Raw genomic sequence first — 21014 nt, 5'->3', positions numbered from 1 at the left:
CTGCTAACGTAGACCCTGCCTTGGGTCCAGGAGACTGTAAAGGACACATGTCTTGTCTCTCAGTTCAGGCTCAGCCTTGAAGAAAAGCAGAAAATTAACAAGTCTCTCTCGCCACTGGACCAGAGCCAAGGCCAGTCTAGTCCATTGCCCTGATCTCTGCGATCATAATAAATAATAATAATAATAATATTTTATTATTTATATCCCGCCCTCCCCAGCCGAAGCCGGGCTCAGAGTGGCTAACAACAATAAAAGTAACACAGCATTCTAAAATCAATTCATTTTAAAATCAAATTGATGGCAACCATTGGGCTAGAGTTCTTTGAGGATTACCAAAGGCTGTGCCTTGGCCAAAGGCCTGGTGGAACAGCTCTATCTTGCAGGCCCTGCGGAAAGATGTCAAGTCCTGCAGGGACCTAGTCTCTTGTGACAGAGCGTTCCACCAGAACGGGGCCAGTACTGAAAAGGCCCTGGCTCTGGTTGAGGCCAGCCTAACCTCCCTGTGGCCCGGGACCTCCAGGATGTTTTTGTTTGAAGACCGTAAGGTCCTCCATGGGACATACCAGGAGAGGTGGTCCCATAGGTACAAGGATCCTAGTCTGTATAGGGCTTTAAAGGTTAAAACCAGCACCTTAAACCTGATCCTGTACTCCACCGGGAGCCAGTGCAGTTTGTAAAGCACTGGGTGAATGTGATCCCGGGGCGAGGACCCTGTAAGGAGTCTCACCGTGGCGTTCTGCGCCCGCCGGAGTTTCTGGGTCAGTTTCAAGGGGAGCCCCATGTAGAGGTGACCTGGGGCTTTAGAGCCTGGAGGTGACCATTGCGTTGATCACGGTGGCTAGGTCAGGGCGAGAGAGATCCTCAACAAGATACTCCCACAAAGCAGAAGATAAGAGCAATCGCCTTCTAGTGTTGATTCAGAAGCAGGCGTTCTCTGACTCTGCAGGTAGGCCATAGCCGTTGTGGCTAACAGTAGCCATTGTATTTCTTTAGCTGCAAGCTATAATGAAGCTATATGAAGGCATGGAGATGTCGAGCCTCTGATTCAGATCTCCGTTTGATGGCTGCCAATGCAAATAGAGAAACGTGCCGAAGCTCAACAAAAATCTTCCTGCGGCTAAAATGATATTGTTGAGCAGGAGGGGCAAACCGTAAGTTGCACTTGGCACCTAATTTATGTTGCTTAGAAACTATGGCTCGGTCGCTCTCAAGGGGTGCGGCATGTGTGCCACACTGGCATGGCAGGAGAGGACGGCGAGTGTGGCAGGGAGATTCAAGGACAAAGAAACGTTTAAACATTTCAATGTAGCATAGCGTAGTATCCAAATACAGTCATACCTCGGGTTGAAGTAGCTTCGGGTTGAGCATTTTAGGGTTGTGCTCTGCGGCGACCTGGAAGTAACGGAGTGCGTTACTTCTGGGTTTCACCTCTCGCACACGCACAGACGCTCGAAATGACATCATGCGCGGAAGCGACGAATTGCAAGCCATGCTCACGCAGACACGGGTTGCGTTCGCTTCAGGATGCGAACAGAGCTCCGAAATGGATCCCGTTCGCATCCAGAGGTACCACTGTAACTGGAACAAGCTGGAAGGTGTGCAGAAGAGGGCAACCAAGGTGGATCAAGGGTCCAGAAGCCAAGCCTGATGAGGAACGGTTGAAGGAGCTGCCATGTTTAGCCTGGAAAAGAGGAGACTGAAAGGAGATACGATAGCCATCTACAAATATCTCGAGGGCTGGCACATGGAACAGGGGAAAGCTTGTTTTCTCCTGCTCTGGAGGGCAGGACTCGAACCCATGGCTTCAAGTTACAAGAAAGGAGATTCCGACTCAACATCTTTCGGAGTTGTTTGACCATGGAATGGTCTCCCTCGGAAAGTGGTGGGCTCTCCTTCCTGGAGAGGTTTTTAAGCAGAGATTAGGTGGCCATCTGTCATGGATGCTTTAGCTGAAATTCCTGCATTGGAAGGGGATTGGACTAGATGACCCAGGGGTCCCTTCCAACTCTACAATTCTATGATTTCATTTTTTTTAGTTATTTGCAGGATACAGGCAACTCCCCATTCATGGAGGGGTTCCGTTATGGGCCCCTGTGCACATACGCAGTTACGTAAAATGGGGAGCACCCAGGAGAGTCTTCCTCAGCCCTCCTGCTCACAAGAGGGGAAGAAGATTCCCCGCTTGTGTCGGCTGTGACAGCAAGGCTTGGTTGACCAGGTGCCCCCCCATTTCCCCTTCCATGTGTGTGTCTGTGTGTGGTCGCGAGCAACCAGAACTCACGTGAATGGGGAGTTGCCTGTATGGGTAGATGTTTATGGAAGCTTTTAATGTTTAATAGATTATTGTATTTTAATATTCTGTTGGAAGCCGCCCAGAGTGGCTGGGGAAACCCAGCCAGATGGGCGGGGTTTAAATAATAAATCATCATCATCATCTCTTTTCCAAATGAGAGCAAGAGCCTCTAGTGACACTAAGGACAACCCTGGCTGTGTTTTCCAATGTATTTTTTGTTTTTTACCACTAGAAAATTTGGTGTGGGTGTGAGCAGATTCTTATTCTGAAAGTGTGGCTCAGAGAAAAACGTTCGAGAATAGCCACATCCTTAGAAGTACAGGAAGCTTTAAAAACAAAAACATCAAGTCAGGCTATCATAAAAACATAAGAAAAGGCTGCTTGGACCAAGTCCATGGTCCCTCTAGTTGATCGGAAGGTGGGCAGTTCGAATCCCCTCGACGGGGTGAGCTCCCGTTGCTCTGCCCAAGCTCCTGCCAACCTAGCAGTTCCAAAGCACGCCAGTGCAAGTAGATAAATAGGTACCGTTACAGCGGGAAGGTAAACGCCATTTCCGTGCACCCTGGTTTCCACCACGGTGTTCCATTGCGCCATAAGCGGTTTAGTCCTGCTGGCCACATGACCCAGAAAGCTGTCTGCGGACGAACGCCCCTTGGCCTGAAAGCGGAAATGAGCGCCACACCCCATAGTTGCCTTTGACTGGACGTAACCATCCTGGGGGCCTTTAGCTTTACCTTTATACCATCTAGTCAAACATCCTGTTCTCACAATGGCCAACCAGATGCCTGGAATTATCTGAACACAAGAGTAACTCTCCCCCTTCAACCATGGAGACAAAGCATAGCTATTGTGGCTGGTAGCCATCAACAGCCCTTTCCTCCATGAACTTCTCTAAACGTCTTTTAACGCCATCTAGGTCATCGCTGCCTCTTGTGGGAGAGAGTTCCACAGTTTAACTATGGGCTGCATTAAAGGTGTTCATCTTTAAAGCCCTAAACGGCCTCAGCCCAGTATACCTGAAGGAGCGTCTCCATCCCCATCGTTCTGCCCGGACACTGAGGTCCAGCGCCGAGGGCCTTCTGGCGGTTCCCTCACTGTGAGAAGCAAAGCTATAGGGAATCAGGCAGAGGGCCTTCTTGGTAGTGGCGCCCGCCCTGTGGAACGCCCTCCCATCAGATGTCAAAGAGAACAACAACTACCAGACTTTTAGAAGACATCTGAAGGCAGCCCTGTTCAGGGAAGTTTTTAATGTGTGGCATTTTAATGTATTTTAAATCTTTGTTGGAAGCCGCCCAGAGTGGCTGGGGGTAAAAATAATAAATTATTATAATTATTATATATATACCTGTCCATACAGCCTAGTATAGTCTACTCTTCTGACTGGAAGCAGATTGCCAGGGTCTCAAACAAAAGTCCAAAGTCTCGCTCAGCTTCCATCTCCACCCTGGCTCTGGAAACACGGCGAAGCATCTCTTTTGCATGCAGAAGGTCGGCGGTATAAGGCAGATCCTATGCTTCCATAATTTGGGAACCAAAGCACGCAGCTGAAGAATACGGTCTTGACTTGGGACCCAAAAGGAGGAGGAAGGAAAACGTGGCAAGTCTCCTGGCTCTGAGGCAGGTGAGTGGAAGGATTGGTTAGGTAAGTGGGAATGGACGCGGTTGGAGGATAGATGGCGGCTAATGGATTGAGGTTGAATCCTGACAAGTACTGTTTTGGGGGGACAGGGAGCGGCCTGGTGTGGAGGACTCCCTGGTCCTGAATGGGGTAACTGTGCCGCTGAAGGACCAGGTGCGCAGCCTGGGAGTCATTCTGGACTCACAGCTGGCCATGGAGGCGCAGGTCAATTCTGTATCCAGGGCAGCTGTCTACCAGCTCCATCTGGTACGCAGGATGAGACCCTATTTGCCTGCGGACTGCCTCACCAGAGAGGTGCATGCTCTAGATATCTCCCGCTTGGACTACTGCAATATGCTCTACGTGGGGCTACCCGGAAACTTCAACTAATCCAGAATGGGGCAGCTAGACTGGTGACTGGGAGTGGCCGCCTGGACGACATAACACCAGTCCTGAGAGACCTGCATTGGCTCCTAGTACGTTTCTGAGCACAGTTCAAAGTGTTGGTGTTGACCTTTAAAGCCCTAATTGGCCTCGGCCCAGTATACCTGAAGGAGCGTCTCCACCCCCATTGTTCTGCCCGGACACTGAGGTCCAGCACTGAGGGCCTTCTGGTGGTTCCCTCCCTGTGAGAAGCCAAGTTACAGGGAACCAGGCAGAGGGCCTTCTCGGCAGTGGCACCCGCCCTGTGGAACGCCCTCCCACCAGATGTCAAAGAGATAAACAACTACCTGAGATTGAGAAGACATCTGACGGCAGCCTTGTTCAGGGAAGCTTTTAAAGTGTGACATTTTAATGTATTTTAAATCTTCGTTGGAAGCTGCCCAGAGTAGCTGGGGAGACCCAGCCAGACGGGCAGGGTACAAATAATAAATTATTATTATTGTTATTGTTATTACTACTACTACAGTATTATTATTGTTGTTGGTTAGGAGAATAGAGCCTCCAGTTCAGAGGCAGTATACCTCTGAAGGCCAATTTTTTTGGGGGGCGGGGGGGAGAAAGGCAGTTTCCTGTTACTTGCGAATTTCTCAGAGCAATCTGGATGGTCACAACACTGGAGCAGGTGCACTTTTTAGGATTTGAAAAGGCTATTTGGGCTTTTAGTGCACCAAACCTGAGATCTCCTTAAGATGTCATATGCCAAATATAGCCAAGGACTAAACTCTAAATACTAAGTGCCACTGCATGTCACTATCAAACACAGTCGAATGCTGAAAGTCTTTGTTAAGTCCTAATAGACAGCAAATACTGTGAAATGCCAAATTCTGCCTAATATCCAGTAATAAGCATCAAACATTTATTTAACAAGATATACATACCACAATAAAATAAAACCTCTAAACAGTTAAGCTAAAGTAATATAAAATATTCATAAGGAAATACTGAATAAAATCAGCAGACTTAAAAAAACCAGAAGGTATAAAGCAATTAGCAAAAAATAGCTAAAACCAACGGTTTTTAAACCAAATGTGCATAATCACACATACATGTTATCTGTGGAGGTCTGTCTAAACAAAGCCTTTTTAGCAGGCATGTAAAGGAGTACAATGAAGGAACTTGCCTAATACTAATACTGGAATTGAGCATCATAGGATTCCAAGGTCATATTAAAAATATTTGGCAAATTATAGAGCAGACTGTACAGTACATACTTGGAAAATTGTATTAGTTAGACAATTCCTGGAAACTCTTTCGAGGCTGAAACTGCAGTGCAGAATTTTGGCTTTTCAGAATTCTTTTGCATTTCAGCTCAGATATAAAGCAATAACCGAGGGTGCAAGACGCAACTTAAAATGGCCCCGAATTAAGACAGCATGCATAAAAACAAAAGAAGCCGTAGAGACTTGAACCAAAATCTATCTCAATGTTAGTGGGAGAAATTAAGATTCAGTTCACATTTAAAAGTGAATCGACAGCAAGTCTAACTCACTTCCCCAAACAACACAGAAACTCGAAACACAGCTGTCCTTTGAAATTCATGCTTCTCTGAATTTCGCCATGCAGTTCTCCAGCAAAACAATGGTTACAAAAATGCCTAAATTGGGGGCAAAGTCGGCATTACTGTGTTAGCAAAAACAGCACGCCCAAGAAATGCTTTGTATTGGCGGGAATTTGCTTTGTGAAATTGTGAATATTAGGCAAAAATCGCATTAAAAAAATGTGCACGTTAAGCTAAATGCGCGCATAAAAGCTGGCAGATTTTCACGACGATTTTTAAAAAATTGCAGACCAGTGTGAAACGGCGGAGAACTGAATGTGAAGATTGCAAAAACGATATACTCAGTATATCCTGAATATCTAGGAGCTGCTCTATGCAAAGGAGACAGCAGATTAGTCTGCATTGTCCAAGTCAGAACATCCTACAGAAGGAGAAAGGATTAGAAATGAGCGAAGGGGTGTCATGGCCAGGAAGATGCATGAGGACCTAATTAGCACATGGTCACATGAAGGTCTGCTTAGTCAGAGCATTGCTCTCTCTTTGCCCAGGACTGACTGAGCAACAGCAGAAGCATTTCTCTTGGGTACCAAGAGGATGCTTCTTCCTGCCCCCTTGCACTGGTAACAGCCAGAAATTTCCACATGCAAAGCCAGCTGGTTTATCACGATGAGCTTTCCATGTGGGAAGCATCTGCAGCAAGCTACAGAGAGCGAAACGCACCCCCCCCAATTGTTTCATTACTGGGGTCCAAATCTTGCATTACGCTTTTAGGAAGCTGCAGGTAAACCCTGATCTCTCCACGACTGCCCTCTCATCCCCCACAATCTTCCATCTGCAATACAGACACCGCGAGCCTTTGTAGGGCTGTGGCGAGAATCATGCAACATGATTTGGGATGCTCAGCTCAAGCCAGGAAGGAGAAAAGAACAAAGGCAACCAAACCACCCTGTTGTAAGCATTGTCGTTAGAAAATAAGCTACATGGGAATCGGGTTCCGGTTTTAGGAAAAATCAGAAATGGCAATCTATGGCAGGCTGGTGGTGGTTCTACATTAGAGGTTTCTTTTAGTCCCTGGACCTGATGTGCAACACTCACCCCAACGTTTAAAGCATGCTACTCCTTGATGTACCTTCCTCCTCCGTCTTCAGGATAGCTCAGTCTGCAGAGCACGAGATACTGAATCTTAAGGTTGTGGGTTCGAGCCCCACATTGGGCAAAAATATTCCTGTGCTGCAGGGGGTTGGGCTGGATGACCCCCGGAGGTCCCTCTCAACTCACAAGTCTACGATTGTGAGCTAAATCAGTCGCACTACAGCAGCAGAGGGAGACGGGAGAGAGGGGAGAAGAGAAAGCCTGCTGTCCGCAGACAACCCTACTCATCAGCCTCAGTTGTCCGCCTCTAAAATGGGAACAGAGATAAGCTTCCTCGCGGCGACCGTTTGAAATGCTGGCGAGGTTGCAAAGCGTCTTGAAAGCACGCAGTGGAAATGATTGAAAACCAACCCACAAGCCTCTCAACCCAGAATTAAAATAGCATTTTGACTTACTCAGAGACTGGGATCCCAGGCAGTCCTCATGATGACAAAGGCAGCAAGTTCATTTCATCTCAGGCTCCAAATCCACTTGCTGCCTGGTGTGCGCACGCAGTAGCCCCCTCTTCTCCTTTTCCTGGCGGTGCTCCTGGACGGCTCCCGAAATCTGCTGCGAGCGAAAGGGAAAGGAGGAACCACGGTGAGGCTTCTGTCTGTGAGCCCTCCTCCTATCTGAGTCAGTAGGTCAAGAATCCACCGGCAGCAAACACTCTGCAAAGATTATCCTTATTTCCCCATCGTCCTCTTCCTCTCCGCTAAAAGAGCTGCCTATTTTTTGCCGGTGGCTGCTCTCGTAGAAGCTGATCTTTGCCTGAGCTGCCAGGGCCCAGGACCGTGCAGTTTGGAGACGCAAGCCAAGAGGCGAAAGAGAGATAAGATATGCACAAAAATTTCCTCCAAAACGAAAGCAAGGCACACCTTCAGCCAGCACCTCCCAAACTCACAGCGCATGCTTGTATTCCGGGTTCCCCGATTCCCGCACACTCCCTTTCCGTTCCCCAAAAGCGGAGTGCGGCGCCATCCACCACGAACCGTTTGTACTCCACATGCAAATTACGGAACGTGGTGGACACACACCATCCCTGGCTGTGTGCACAGGGCAGCCTCCTCTCCCCGCTGCCTGATTCAAGGAGCTGCTTGAATCTGGTTTCATAACAGGCTCTTGACTAACCGGCGACTCTCTCTCACACACATATCGCAGAATGAGCTTGTGGGGAGAAGCTCACAGGAAACTGTCCTCGGCTGCCAATGTGCACCCTCCTTGCGGGCTTATGAATCCTTCACGGTGGAGAAATTGAGCAGCGCTCGGGTCCTGTGGTCCCAATGCGCTGCAAACCTCAACATTCACGGACAGGCGGGTCTCTGCATCAAATCCATCTGCACTTAAATGGAACTTCCACAGCCAAAGGCAGTGTACCTCTGGGTACCAGAGGCGAGAGGAGGAGAGCAGGAGGAATGACCAGAGGTGCCTGGCTGGCTGGCCATAGTTGCGCAGGAGGACTGGACACACCCCAGGGCTTGCAGGGCAAAGCAATTCTTATGCACTTAAGCATTAGAGCACATAGCTTCATGCAGACAGTCCCAGGTGCGACGCCCAGAATCTCCAGGTAGGGGCTGGAGAGACCCCTGCCTGTAACCCTCCCAAGCAGCTGCCAGCCAGTGCGGGCAATGCTGGGGTAGATGGGCCAATGCTTTGGTCCAGTATAAGGCAGGTTCCTGTCATCATGTTTCGTATAGTCCTTTTCATTTGCTATGCGCTCAGCTTCCTCCACCCTGGGCCATGCTGGGTTTCACAAAATGCAAGGTGCCAGAACTGGGAATCCTAGTACCTCCACTTGCATCCCCAGCATCAAATGCACATATAAGCAAAATAACTGAAAACTATAAGGCAGTGCCTTATTCCAGCTTTGGCTATTTGTCCATCTAGCCCAGTTTTCTGTACTCTTTCTGGCAGCTGTTCTCCCAAGGTCTTACAGAACCCTAGAATGGCAGAGTTGGAAGGGACCTCCAGAGCCATCTAGTCCAAACCCCCCCCTGCAATGCAGGAATTTCAACTCAAGCATCCATGAGAGATGACCACCCAACCTCTGCTTTAAAATCTTCAAAGAAGGAGAGACTGCTACCTTCCAAAGAAGTCCATTTCACAACTCTTACTGCCAGAAAGTTCTTAGTCGGAATCTCCCTTCTTGTAACGTGGAGCCACAGGTTCAAGTCCTACCCTCCAGAGAAGCGTAATACAAGCTTGCTCTACCCTCTGTGTGACAGCCCTTCAGATTAATCTGAAGATTGCCATCTCATCTCCTCTCAGTCTCCTCTTTCCTAAACTCAACATACCCAACTCCCTCAGCCGTTCCTCATAAGGCTTGTTTTTTTCCTGGGCAGAGGAGGGTCTTTCTCGTCACCCCCTCCCTCACCTTCCTGAATGGAGATGGCCGGGACTGAATTTGGCACCTGTTGCATGCAAAGCAGGTGCTCAGCCGCTCAGTGGTCCCTCCCTCGTGCATAAACTGGCAAACACACATGGCAGGATGGTTAGGCACAAAACGAGATAACCACACACACACACACAGCCCACTCAAAGGAATCCTAAACGTAGTTCAAAACACACTTGCAAACAGCTATGTTCCCAAACTTACATCTTAAGCTTTCAGCACTCCATCGGCTGATTCGGCGAGATGACCCTGGGCATGGAACAGGAGAGAACAAAATGCTCCTTTTTCTTTCCCACTGGGCAAACAGGAGCGGCTCCTACGCTTATCCACCTTTGGGCTCCACAAAATCCATCCTCGGTTTCTAAAAACCAGTGCTGCTTCTGTCTCAAAATGCAGCCGCTTCAATTAAGCACTCTGTGTGTGTGTGTGTGTGTGGTTCAGCAGATCAGCATGCAACTTTCGTTTTTCTTTTTTCTGCTTCTGAAAGTTTCGCTCTGATTCAGAGGCGGCGGCGAAAAGAAAGAAACACCCCCCATCTAGAAAACCTGCCTGCCATATGCGAAAAGAAACCCTCGCTCCTTGCAAACAACAATCGCAGCTTTCTGAATCCGCCAAACAAACGGGTTCTCTGGCAAAACGCCGGGACGAACGCAGATTCCCCAGGGAAAATGACTTGGCCTCCGATTAGCATACAAAAGCCATGAAACTGGCCACGTGCCTCGCTGACCACTAACAGAACCAGCTCCTGAATCATCCTGACCACAGGATGACTCCTTGCACATTTATTTCCTCTCCCTTCCACCCCCTCCTGCCAGGGGTTACTGAGTGTCGCTGGGGGACCCTGAGCCACCTCCGTGCGCTGATGGGAATTCCAACCTGGGTTGCACTCTGCAGCCGTAATGATGCAGCCAGCTGCCAGCCCCTCGCTTTGAGTCAGCCTTCAGCTATACACTGAAGGATATTAGTCAGGGGCCAGGCAGCGCATGTTTCGTAGTGAGTAGCTGCTCAGGCTCTCGTGCAATGCCGCTTCCGAGAAATGCAACGCCCAGAGCACAGGAAAATTCCACAAACAGAGAGAGAGAGAAGGGAAGACCAAAAGGAAAGGGGGGAAAGAGGGAGGCAGGGTAGGGTGAGGAGAGTGTGAACAGGGCAAACTGCAAAAAGTCTGGTGCTGGAACCCATGCTTAAGAACTTGCTTTCGGAGCCGGTGCAGAATCAACGGAGGGGAGAGTATTATTGGGGGAGAGAAATGTCGCCCCACAAAATGAGATCTGAGAGTCTTCCAGAAAAACTATCTCTCAAAGGACCTGTTGATGGCATTTTACCATTGTACTGTGGAGAGTGTATTAACTTATTATGGTCTTCGTGTGTGGTTTGGGAGCTGAACGGTCAGGGGGAAAACAACGCTGTCCAGGGTTGTAAAGATTGCGGAGAGAATAATTGGGTGCACTCTTCCCACCTTGGATCAAATCTATGCTTCCAGGTGCCATAAGAAAGCTGCAGAGATAGCGCAGGATAGTGCGCACTCCAGAAATGATCTCTTTCAGCTTCTGCCTTCTGGAAGAAGGCACAGGGTTATGAAGACTAGGACTAGCTGCCTGAGAAACAGTTTCTATCCAAATGCGATTTTGGTTTTAAACGCCTTGTAAGGAGTCTGTATGGGAGTATATTTAAAAATGGAGCATCAGAGTTTTTAGGGGCTAACCAGGTTGGGATAGCTGGGATAGCAGGCTTGTTGGGTTTTGAATTTCTGATGTAGATTTTTCAATTTCATTGTTCTGTATGGGACAATGACAATAAAGATTATCGTATCTCTCCTGTGCGTGATGAGAAGAACAATCAATGAAAAGCAGCGAATTAAACTGGAAGCTGGGGTGGTGTTGAGATTAACTCTTTTCAGGTTCACATAAGGGGGGGGGGAGAAGGCTAAAGCTTGTGGGTGAATTAACTCAGTGTCTTGGGATGGTTAAGTGGGTTGCTGAAAGGCAGAGAGGACAACCTGTTGACTGTGGTGGTGCTGTGACAACCAACACACCTGGAAGGTGTTTGTGGCACTCTTGAGGGAGACAGTGGGCAGGGCAGGCTATGAAATAAAAGCCAGGCCCACAAAGCCGTTTGCTGTGCAGCTGCTACGTATAGACCAAACCAGAGGTGGTGTGGTGTAGTGGTTAGAGCGTTGGGAGGCCAGGGCTCAAAGCCCCGCTCAGCCACGAAGCCTTGCAGCAGTCACTCGTTCTCCGCCTGACGTACCTCACAAGGTTGTTGTGACAATAAAATGGGTGCGGGGAGAGAAGAGAGAATGACATACACCACCATGAGCAACTTGGGAGGGAAAGTTGGATAGACATGCAATGAGGAATAAATGAATAAAATAACAACACACACACACACACACACACACACACACACACACGGTGGAGAGGACTGCACAAGGGAGTAGAACACCCTGGTTCTGACATGCTTGCACAAATTGGCCTCCACCGGCAACCCTGGTTTGCACAACCCACTTTTAATGTGGCCAAACTAGATGTGCGAAATGTGATGTCTTCCATAGGTAAAGGGACCCCTGACCATTAGGTCCAGTTGTGGCTGACTCTGAGGTTGCGTGCTCATCTCACTTTATTGGCCGAGGGAGCCGGCGTACAGCTTCCGGGTCATGTAGCCAGCATGACTAAGCTGTCTCTGGTGAACCAGAGCAGTGCACAGAAATGCTGTTTACCTTCCTGCCAGAGCGGTACCTATTTATCTACTTACGCTTTTTTGCTTTCAAACTGCTAGGTTGGCAGGAGCAGAGACCGAGCAACGGGAGCTCACCCCGTTGCGGGGATTCGAACCGCCAACCTTCTGATCAGCAAGTCCTAGGCTCTGTGGTTTAACCCACAGCGCCACCCGTGTCCCGATGTCTTCAATACACTTTGCTTTATTTTTAAGCGGCAGGTGCAGCCAGGGGAGGGATTGCAGCTAAGACAGTGGGAGTGGGTCTGGTTCCCAGCGCATCTTGTTGAGAGAGTGGTCTTTCTGTGAACAGCTGCTATTAGCTCCAGAAAGGAAAGCTTCCCTAGCAGTTTGGGGTTGGTGGGACGGTCACTGGAGCAAAAAGATTAGGAAAAAGCAATCAATTGTTTTGCATGGTTCTCTTCTCTCTCACATACACACTCTGCACATGCACACAAGCACACTATTCCAGAATGGGAGATGGGTTCATCTTCTGTAGCAAAAGCAACAGCACCTTCTGACAAAGGCCAACAAGTTCTGAAGAAACACCAGAACAGAGACTTGAAACCTGAGAATGTCCGTGATCTTGGACTTCAGCTCCCATTGTCACTGACCACCTGACGGCTGGAGCCGATGGAATGTCTTGAGGCCAACAAAACCTGGACAGAGCCACAGCTTCCCCATCCCTCCACCAGAGCCCTAATAATAATAATAATAATAAAAATAATCTTCTGCCCTTTGGCGGGTGACTGTGTCGTTGGGGTGGCGGCAAGATCGCACTGGCCTATCTACTCTGAATGTATTCTGGATGTTCTTCTGTGATGTCAATAAAGGTTACTTGACTTGACACTGCCCAGGCCTGCGCCCCAGGGAGGTCACTTAGGTGCTGCTAATGCAGCGGTTTGGGCCTCACCCCAAGAGGCGTACTCCATTGTCTCTCGAGACAGACAGATGCCAGCAACAACACATGGTGCAAAGGAGGTCTAAGGGTGCCTCCAGACCACTGTTCTTTTGCGGGAGGGATTCAAGAACATACCAGAACTTTTAGGTTTCCTTGGATAAAATGGGCGAAACGGCTCCGTTGCCCTGACATAACAAATCCACGTTAAAAAGAAGAGGAATCGTAACCCGCTGTGCTTTGGAAAGCGATGGGAGAAACAAATGCACCAGCGAGTGTGTGAGATGAGAGGATGACTAACGGGAAACACTCCACAAGCAAATCTGGGTGAATACAGGGCGGGAAAGCCGGTGCTTGTATAACCGCCTTGTAAAGAAATCAGAACAAGCGGATATAATCTAACCTCCATGCCAGAATTCTGCACAAATAGGTCATCTGGAAGAGCCCTGTCACAGATGCTTCAGGTTACAGACTCCACTAATCCAGAAACAGTACCTCAGGTTAAGAACTTTGCTTCAGGATGAGAACAGAAATCGTGCTCCAGCGGGGTGGCGGCAGCAGGAGGCCCCATTAGCTATAGTGGTGCTTCAGTTAAGAACAGTTTCAGGTTAAGAACGGACCTCCGGAACGAATTAAGTACTTAACCTGAGGTACCACCGTATAAGGCAGCTTGCAGTGCATGCCCCCCCCCCCCCAATACCTTTTGCCCAAATAGCCTAATAATGTCATCCTCAGCATCAGGGGTTACTTCACTTTCTTATCTTCCAGTGCTGGAATAAGCCATTGTTTTGCATCCTACAGAGGACGGACAGGTCAGGACCTGTGCGCAAAGGACCAACGGACACAGATCGGACATCCGAAATGGCAACATTTGAAAGCCAATGCAGGAAGGGGGCATTTCGGCCTCACGAAATGTTCTGCAACTGATCCACTGGAAAGACCTGAGCAAAGATGCATCGAAGGGAAAACTGCAATGGGAAATCGCTGCACTACAAATGCTCACCCATGTGGACAATGCATTTCTTAACACGTGAAATGCGTTAATTGCCAATGCTGGGCTGTCAGCGTTACCAACGACTGTCTTGTTCATTACTGACATGGAGACAAACAGAAGAAGACACCTTTACCCCGGTATGGCTCCCCTTTATCACACACACAGCCCAACAAGACAATGACAGTAATCCACCAACAGCATACGAATCATTAAAGCTAACCTGATCCAAAACACCCACCCACCCCACTCACACACGAAAACAAAGATCACCACAAACAAACAACCACACCCTAGGCCAACCCCAACCTCTCTCACCACCAAAGGAACACAAGTGAACAGCACATGCATTAAGCAAAATAGAAATATTGCCACCAGACCCCCCCATCTCCCCCCCTTCCTCCCCAAATGTCTCAACAAATGAAACTGATTTGTAAAAATGTTACATGGAAAAAATACGAGAGACATTACACATACTTCTGTAAAACAAGAAAATCTTTAATTAAAAAACAAACTAACCAACGACCGTCTTGGAAATTTCCGCTATTAGCCGCATAGTTATCACTGTCTCCGAACGTTATTGGTTTCATTTGCCTCTGATCTTGCTGCGGACAATGCCCACAGCATCACAAACCCAAGTGCGCCTATGTACCTGCCGCTCAGGATAATTCAGCCTAGGTGGACGGAAAGCAAACCGTAATTCCCAAAACCTTAGGCCGTAATAAATTGGTTAATCTTCAAGGCGCCATGAGGCTCGGTTGGTTTTACTAACTGGAAAATGTTTTGCAAGGTTCCTGGTGATTCCTGCACTGCAGAGGGTTGGACTTTCCCAATGCATTCTGTGAAATCTCCAAACAGAGACCAGAGTGGGATGAAGCTATATCCCTGGCAATAATAGTTCTAATCACACTGCTTCTGGCTCTCTGGGAGGGAAACAAGACCGACAATCAAAATCCCCTTCTTTCCCCAAACCCTCCTGTCTCTGCCTCCAGTAGATGACCTGACCAGTAGGAATGTAGCCCTGGAAGGGTGCAAACATTCAGATCTTTTATTACTCAGATCAGATTCATGTCAGCCTCGTTGACTAAGGGGAGTGAGCAGCGCCACAAGTAGCCGTTTTACTCACACCTGCCACAGAGATAAATCCTTATTTGGACCAGTCATTGATACTTGACGAACGGAAAAGGATGTTGATTTTAGAGAAGAGAAACAGGAGAGTCACTGCAGCGTTTTTTCAGCATTACAAATGTTTTTTAAGCACTCAGAGAGAATTAATTTTCCAGAAGAAAGGATTTCCCCCAGGGCATGTTTCGGCAGAAGTATTTCCCTCTCTCCAGTTTTTGTGCAGAATTTGGTGTGTGCAGAAAATCCCCCTGTGCCCTCAACTAAAATGTGTAGTGAAATTGTTCTAAGTTAGCAGAGAGGACACAAATAGCTGTCTACTCATATGAGGAGGGTCTACTTCTGAGATATATAGATCCCAGGCACTGAGGGGCTTTTAAATCTGCCGGTGACATTCAAAGAATCATAGAATTGGAGAGTTAGAAGGAACCTCTAATTCAACCGCCTGCAGTGCAGGAATTCAACTCAGAGTTTTGCTTTAGAGAAGACCTATTGAAATCAATGGGCCTGATTTCAATTTATTGGTCAGTTTACTCTTAGCAGCTGGATAAAAGTTTTCTCCCTCATAACACTAGAATTTGTGGACATTCAGTGATGATGGAAGATTCAGGAAAGATAAAATAAACAACTTCTTCATGCAGAGCATAGTTATAACCTATGGAACTCTCTCCCACAAGGGACACTGATGGCCACCAACCTAAATTGATGGCGTATATACCTGCCACTTTGTGCCGTAATAAATTGGTTAATCTTCAGGGTGCCTCAAGGCTTGGCTGATTTTACTAAGAAGGCTACCCTTCTGGAAAATATTTTGCAAGGTTCATGAAGAATTATAAAAGCAGGGGGCTGGACTAGATGACCCGTGGGGTCCCTTTCCAATTCTTCTCTGCAAGGAAACGCAGGCTGAAGCCAACAGATTTTCAGAAAACAGTGCTTTTTTTTTCTACGACTAGGCAAGACTTCCTGGAGATTTAGTTGAGATTCCGGCATCGCAGGGGGCTGGACCCCCAAGATCCCTACCAACTCTAGGATCCTACAATGCCTGTTTGCTGAGCTTCTTGTAGTATTGGCAATGCTGTGAACAAGGGGATCGCTGGGCTTAGAAATGAATGAAAACTACAGTGGTGCCCCGCAAGACGAATGCCTCGCTAAACGAAAAACCCGCAAGACGAAAGGGTTTTCCGAATTTTTAGCGGCTTCGCAAGACGAATTTCCCTATGGGCTTGCTTCGCAAGACGAAAGCCCATAGGGAAATCTCCGGGGACAGCGGGGAAGCGCAGCGCGCCTTCTCCTCTGTTCCCGGACCTGTCCTAAGGCTTGCGGTGGGAGGTCCGGGAACAGAGGACAAGGTGCGAAGGGCTTCTCCTCTGTTCCCGGGGCTTGCGGTGGGAGGAGGGTTTTTCCTCCCCACCGCCAACATTCAGAAGGCTGTTCTGAAGGCTGGCGGTGGGAAGAAAAGCCCTTGTCCCCCGCCAGCCTTCAGAAGAGTTCCCGCCTAGGCTGCGGATAGCAGCCTGCTGCCCCGCGCGAGGGGCGCTCTTAAGCAGAGCGCCCCTCGTGCGGGGCAGACATTTGCCGCTTGGGGAGCCCTGCAGGAGAAGTCCTGCAGGGCTCCCCAAGCTGCGAATGTCTGCCCCTCACGCGGGGCAGCAGGCTGCTATCCGCAGCTTGGAGAGCCCTCTGGACCTCTTCTGAAGGCGGACGGGGGGCAAAAGTCTTTGTCCCCCCTGCCTGCCTTCCCGGGGGCTTTTAAATCGCCCCGGGACAGCGGAGAATTCATCCGCTGTCCCGGGGCGATTTTAAAATGCTGGCGGGCGGCAGCGCTGCCGCCCGCCAGCATTTTAAGATCGCCCCGGACAGCGGAGAAGTCTCCACTGTCCCGGGAAGGCAGGCGGAGGGAAGCAAAGACTTTCGCCCCCGCCGGCCTTCAGAAGAGGTGGGGGACAGACTGTCCCCGGACCTGGTCTGAAGGCAGTTTCCATAGGAACGCATTGATTGATTTTCAATGCATTCCTATGGGAAACCGTGTTTCACAAGACGAAAAACTCGCAAGACGAAAAGACTTGCGGAACGAATTAATTTCGTCTTGCGAGGCACCACTGTACTTAGCTCATGCCCAGGGAAACTCCTTTCCAGCATTACTTCACATATTCCAACCTCCCAGCATCCAAACTGTGCCCTGGGTTATGTTTTTGCACATTTGCTTGGAAGTTAAAGCCCACTGGCAGACTTAAAAGGTAAAGGTAAAGGGACCCCTGACCATTAGGTCCAGTCGTGGCCGACTCTGGGGTTGCGGTGCTCATCTTGCTTTATTGGCCAAGGCAGCCGGCATACAGCTTCCGCGTCATGTGGCCAGCATGACTAAGCCGCTTCTGGTGAACCAGAGCAGCACATGGAAACGCCGTTTACCTTCCCGCTGGAGCGGTACCTATTTATCTACTTGCGCTGGTGTGCTTTTGAACTGCTAGGTTGGCAGGAGCAGGGACCGAGCAACGGGAGCTCACCCCGTCGCGGGGATTCAAACCACAAACTTCTGATCGGCAAGTCCTAGGCTCTGTGGTTTAACCCACAGTGCCACCCGCGTCTAGTAAAGGTAAAGGGACCCCTGACCATTAGGTCCAGTCGTGACCAATTCTAGAGTTGCGGTGTTCATCTCGCTTTATTGGCCAAGGGAGCCGGCATACAGCTTCCGCGTCATGTGGCCAGCAGGCCTAAGCCGCTTCTGGCGAACCAGAGCAGCGCACGGAAATGCCGTTTACCTTCCCGCTTGACTATAATCAAACTCATTTCTAAGTTGACAGCCTCTAATCTATTTATCTACTTGCACTTTGACCTGCTTTCGAACTGCTAGGTTGGCAGGAGCAGGGACTGAGCAACGGGAGCTCACCCAGTGGCGGGGATTCGAACCGCCGACCTTCTGGTCGGCAAGTCCTAGGCTCTGTGGTTTAACCCACAGCGCCACCTGCGTCTACTCCCAGGTAAATTCAGCTTTAGAATTCCGATGGAGCTGTATCTCTGGTTGATTACCTGCCAAGTGTCCCTCTACCTGCCGTAACAAATAACAACACAAGCTTATGCGAACAGGTGCGCATGCAGAAACACAAAGCCCCTGCTATTTTACCTGTATTAATAGCACAGTTATTAATAACTCCAGTTCTTATACTTGGTTGTCTTGCAGTCTTGGCTCAGCCAGAGGCGGCCGAGTCCCAAAAGAAATCTGAAATGGTGCCCTTGTGTTGACTATAATCAAACTCATTTCTAAGTTGACAGCCTCTAATCTAAATAGCGGCAAGGCCAAAAAATGTGCCACCTCCTCACGACCTTTCTAGCCGCCATAGGCAGGAAAAGAAATGAGCCCCCAAACCCTTCATAGAAGGTAGTTTCTTTCACATGCGGTGGTCATGTGATAAGGTAAAAACATATTGGGAAAACATATATAATGAATTAAAGAAGATATTTAGATATACCTTTTTAAAAAAGCCAGAGGCATTCTTGTTGGGAATGGTAGGAGAAGGCATTACTAAGAATGACCAGAAATTGTTCTTATATGCAGCAACAGCGGCGAGGTTATTGTTAGCCCCGGTTTGGAAACAACAGCAATTAACAATGGTAGAAGAATGGCGACAGAAGGTAATGGAATATGCAGAAATAGCTAGATTAACGGGGGGAAATTTGACAACAGGGCGATGAAACATTTCAAAAGAATGGGAAAAATTTATGTCATACATAGGAAGGATAAGGTGAAATAGTGAAACCAGCAGAACCGGAATAAACCTCATAATGGGAAATACAAAGAAAATTTCTGGATAAAGAAAATAATAAAAAGTAAAATGTATAATGTGATTAATCTAACCAATGGTAGTTGTAAATGAATACAGACAGACAATAAGAATTGTATATACAGGAGGATTTATTTGGCTATAGACACTGTAAGGACAAATACGAAAGAAGAACAATAATATACAAAACGGATGAAGACAATGCGAAAAATTTAGATGTGATATAAAAAGCCAGAAGAAGGAAGGAAGGAAGTCGGCTCTTAGGAGCAAATATAAGTGTAAAATGTAATATAATATGTGTATGTGGAGTATGTAAATGAAAATCAATAAAGAATATTATGGAAAAGGCAGGAGAGGAAGGGAAGCTAAGGACGGATGAACTTCATCATTCATTTGTTGACATTTGTATCCTGCATTTCCTATGATGGTTATGATCCTGCCCTTCACAGAGGATGCCCTACTGACTCTCCTTCCCAAGCATTCTGTTGAGATACTTTCTTTCGCTCTGAAAGAGCTTGTGGGAGGGAGTAACTTGCATTTTTCCAATTAACGTGCCCCCCACATAGGCCTGACGGTGCCTTCTTGTTCTGAGCTTAAGGTAAAGGTAAAGGGACCCCTGACCATTAGGTCCAGTTGTGGCCGACTCTGGGGTTGCGGCACTCATCTTGCTTTATTGGCCAAGGGCGTACAGCTTCTGGGTCATGTGGCCAGCATGACTAAGCCGCTTCTCTCGAACCACAGCAGCGCACGGAAACGCTGTTTACCTTCCCGCCAGAACGGTACCCATTTATCTACTTGCACTTTGACACGCTTTCGAACTGCTAGGTTGGCAGGAGCAGGGACCGAGCAACAGGAGCTCACCCCGTCGTGGTGTTTCGAACCGCCGACCTCCTGATCAGCAAGTCCTAGGCCATGTGGTTTAACCCACAGCTCCACCCATGTCCCTCTGAGCTTAGCAGCACAACAAACCCTGAATCAGATCCACCTGCAATTCAACCCTCCCTTCTTCCCTTGCCCACCAGAAACCAGCCTCTCCCAAGCCCCTTAATTCTGCCGCTCACGGTGCGTTCCTGGGACGGCAGGAGCGTTTGAAAAGCTTGTTAAGAGAAGGGGGGGGAGGAAGAAATGCAAGTCACTTCCAGCACCCACCCACAATTATCAAGGGCAGAGGTAAGCTGTGTTTGCAGTGGCAGGGTGCCCAGCATTCTTCCGCAACACCTGCGGACTCCCCTTCGGACGGCTCAATGTTGCCGTGCTGGCAGTCAAAAGTGACGAGGCAAAAAAATCTGGATTTGCCTAGGAAGGGCAGTCGAGAGCCCTGCGGAATATCTCAGCTGGTAGAACACAAGGCTCTTAGAATCACAGAATCATAGAGTTGGAAGAGACCCCAAGGGCCATCGAGTCCAACCCCCTGCCAAGCAGGAAACACCATCAGAGCACTCCTGACATATGGTTGTCAAGCCTCTGCTTAAAGACCTCCAAAGAAGGAGACTCCACCACACTCCTTGGCAGCAAATTCCACTGTCGAACAGCTCTCACTGTCAGGAAGTTCTTCCTAATGTTTAGGTGGAATCTTCTTTCTTGTAGTTTGGATCCATTGCTCCGTGTCCGCTTCTCTGGAGCAGCAGAAAACAACCTTTCTCCCTCCTCTATGTGACATCCTTTTATATATTTGAACATGGCTATCATATCACCCCTTAACCTCCTCTTCTCCAGGCTAAACATGCCCAGCTCCCTTAGCCGTTCCTCATAAGGCATCGTTTCCAGGCCTTTGACCATTTTGGTTGTCCTCCTCTGGACACGTTCCAGTTTGTCAGTGTCCTTCTTGAACTGTGGTGCCCAGAACTGGACACAGTACTCCAGGTGAGGTCTGACCAGAGCAGAATACAGTGGCACTTGATCTTAGGGCGGTAGGTTTGAGCCCCAAGTTGGGCAAAGGATTCCTGCATTAGGTCCTTTCCAACTCTAGAATTCTATTATTTATTATTCTATGACAGGAGCGCCAATTGTGGGGGCTTTGTGATCTTTATGCCTCTCTCTCTCTCTCTCTCTCTCTCTCTCTCTCTCTCTCTCTCTCTCCTCCCCCCCCCCCCCCAGGATGGAAGAGCAATTTGACTCCTTTCACATTCAAAG

General features: G+C 48.5%; 1 protein-coding gene across 9 annotated transcripts in view; it reads right to left on the bottom strand.

Moving 5' to 3' along the window:
• The window catches only part of LOC310826198 (endonuclease domain-containing 1 protein-like), a 158396-nt gene that overhangs the window by 54841 nt on the left and 82541 nt on the right, over window positions 1–21014 (bottom strand). For 7 of the 9 annotated variants that reach the window (XR_014555650.1, XR_014555651.1, XM_083700929.1 and 4 more), the window contains one exon: window positions 7401–7554. The exons of 1 other annotated variant lie outside the window; for it this stretch is intronic. The gene's annotated coding sequence lies outside the window, so the exon portion shown is untranslated. The remainder of the gene's footprint in view (window positions 1–7400; window positions 7555–21014) is intronic. One more of the 9 variants, XM_083700928.1, reaches the window with a different exon arrangement.

Source organism: Podarcis gaigeae, assembly GCF_964106915.1.
Source record: "Podarcis gaigeae genome assembly, chromosome: 10".
Classification (NCBI taxonomy): Eukaryota; Metazoa; Chordata; class Lepidosauria; order Squamata; family Lacertidae; genus Podarcis; species Podarcis gaigeae.
The sequence above is the reverse complement of the archived record's forward strand: the minus strand, read 5'-3'. Positions and strand labels throughout refer to the sequence as shown.